The sequence below is a fragment of the Corapipo altera genome, unplaced genomic scaffold (genome assembly GCF_003945725.1).
Source record: "Corapipo altera isolate COAL_440 unplaced genomic scaffold, ASM394572v1 68, whole genome shotgun sequence".
NCBI lineage: Eukaryota > Metazoa > Chordata > Aves > Passeriformes > Pipridae > Corapipo > Corapipo altera.
This window is the reverse complement of record NW_020884919.1, coordinates 1,298,340-1,301,096: the sequence shown is the minus strand read 5'-3', so window position 1 is coordinate 1,301,096 and position 2,757 is coordinate 1,298,340. Positions and strand designations below refer to the sequence as shown.

Genomic DNA, 2,757 nt, shown 5'->3' with positions numbered 1-2,757 from the left:
AAAATTAAAAAAGGAAATCAAAATGTAAGGGAATAAAAGGAAAGGAGTATGAAAGAAAAAAAACATAAAAATAAATAATAAAACATAATATCAAAAAAATTAAAAGAGGAAATCAGATGTAAGGGGATAAAAGGAACATAAAATGAAATAAATAATAAATTATAAAAAATATAAAAGTTAAAAAAGGAAATCAAATGCACGGGAATAAAAGGAAAGGAATATAAAATAAAATAAAAAATAAAAATAAATAATAAAAATAATACAAAAAATGAAAAAAAGGAAATCAAATGTAAGGGAAAAAAAGGAACATGCAATCAAATAAATAATAAAAATAAATTTTAAATAAATAATAATAAATGAATAAATAATAAAAGACAATACCAGAAAATTTAAAAAGGAAATGTAAACCCTTGAGGGCTGGATTAAGTGGGAAAGGAACAGCCAGCAGGACAAAATGTAAATTCCCACAGTCAGGAAAAAAGATTCTCTTGGAAAACAAGTGCTCAGCAGTTGGAAACAGGAGGAGAACAAGGAGGACACTCAGCTCCAGGACAAGAGGACACAGGCAAAGGCAAATCCAATCCTGGAATGAGACACCCCAGCAGCACCCAGGGACACCTGGAATGTTATCCCACAGCTTCTCAGCAAGCCCTGATCCGCTGGGGAATTCTGGAGGGCAGCCAAAGCCCAGGGAAAACACTTCCTGCTCCCCTGGGCCTGCCAACAATCCTGGGAAAGGAGGGCAAAGTAAACACGGGATCAAAGGGAAGGGGGTTGTTCCATGAAGGGGGGGAAGGTCATGGAAGGGGAAGGACAACACTGGGAAAACAGCAAGTGCACACGGAGTGGGAAGAGATCCAGGCAGGAAGTTCAAAGCTTCTCACAGGTTTGGGGGTTCCCCTCAACAGGAAAAGCAGGTAAAAGAACCCACATTCCACTGAAATCCCCTTCCAGAGGTTTATGCTGTGACACTGCAGAGCAGCCAAAGCAGATCCGAGGAATTCAGGCCCCGCTGGAATGTTTGGAACCACGGGAGCACATCCAGCTGTGGCCCAGGGAAAGCACATTTCCCACAGGTGTCCCACTGCACGTGTGGCCTGAAGGGAGAGCTGGATCTGCCCCGTTGCTGCTCCTGCAAAAGGCCCCAAACTTCCCAGCTCTGCCCTTCCAGAGATGATCCAACTCACCAGCCACACGTTTTCCTCTGGCAAATTGGTTTTCCACCAAAAAATCAGCTCAATGAATCAAAAAAAAAAAAAACCCCAAAACCTGGATGTGGCCATGGAAGAGGAGGATCCCTCCAGTGCCATCAGCAGAATCAACTATTTCCTTAGAGTGTGCCTTTTTTTACAAGAAAAAAATATAAAGAAAGTTAAATCCTGATAGATACACATTAAAAGAGTAAAAAACCACTCACACAAATACTGAAAAATAAAGTACAGACCGTCCACATGTGATAATTCTGGATGGGCTCATTTACAGCAGAATAATAATTATTTTTAAAAGCTTCTAATGACAATTTTTTCCCAGCTAAGCACTGCAAGATTTGGCCTCAGCAATTCAAGTTCCTACTCTGCTGCACTTGTTTAAATGTAAGAAGTGATAATTATAAGTTATAAATAATTTTGTTTAATTGTAATAAGTGATAGGAATAAATTGTAAATAACTTTGTTTAGTTGTAATAAGTGATCAGAATAAATTCTAAACAATTTTGCTTACTTGTAATAAGTGATAAGGATAAATTCTAAATAATTAGTATTCGAGTGTTAAATAAAAAATAAATTTTACACTCAGGAAAAATTAAGAAATTGCAAGTGAACAGACTCCCATTTTTTAAGTTCTGCAGCCTGGAAGCCCTTGAATTATAAGTTTGTTAAAGAATCCTGCACAGATGGGAGTTCAGAAAAAAAAAAGCACTTGTGAGTCAAAAACACATCAAACTGCAGCAGGGATTGGAAATAAGGAATCAAAATAAATGAAAATAAATACAATAAGAGAACAATTTGTACTCAGCACGAGTTTGCTGCTCCAGAAAGCACAAGTCAGGGCAGGAACTCGACCCAAAACAACTGAGTCATTGTGTCACCCCAACCCCGGCCACGGGTTTTGTAACCACGGGATGTCGGAGTGTCCTGAGCTGGGAGGGACCCACAGGGACCATCTCCTGCACAGGACACCCCAAAATCCCCCCACCTGTCAGTACAGGGTCCTATAGGGAAGCCTGGGATCATTAGAGGGTCCTACAGGGAAGCTCACGGGAAGTTGGAAGGATAATGTAATAAATTCCACCAGGAAAAGGATGAAAACCAGCTGAACTTACACCAACCACTTCAGTCCCTGAATCCCTGAAAACCCAGCAGTGTCAGGGGAGGGCACGGGGCACCAAAACACCTGAGACATGCTGGAAGAGCTGGAAAACTTCAGGAGTTAGAGCAGGAAAAACACAGCAGACTTCCTGATGCTGCTGAGGAACGGAGTGGCTGCTCCCCCTCGGGAACCCATCACGGCGGGAGGAAGAATCATGGAACAACTGAGGTGGGAAAAGCCCTCCCAGCCCATGGATCCCCCCCTGTGCCCGATGCCCCCCTTGTCCCCCAGCCCAGAGCACTGAGTGCCACAGCCAGGCCTTCCTGGGACACCTCCAGGGATGGGCACTCCAAACCTCCATGGGCAGCCCCTGCCAAGGCCTGACCACCCTTTCCATGAGGAAATTCCTCCTGATGTCCAACCTGAGCCTCCCCTGGCACAGCCTGAGGC

General features: G+C 42.7%; 1 protein-coding gene across 2 annotated transcripts in view; it reads right to left on the bottom strand.

Annotated features, from left to right (window-relative positions):
* STAM2 (signal transducing adaptor molecule 2) overlaps nt 1-1,208 on the bottom strand; it is a 15,911-nt gene extending 14,703 nt beyond the window's left edge. For both annotated transcript variants that reach the window (XM_027656364.1, XM_027656365.1), the window contains exon 1: nt 1,188-1,208. The gene's annotated coding sequence lies outside the window, so the exon portion shown is untranslated. The remainder of the gene's footprint in view (nt 1-1,187) is intronic.
* Between the last annotated feature and the right edge of the window lie 1,549 nt (nt 1,209-2,757).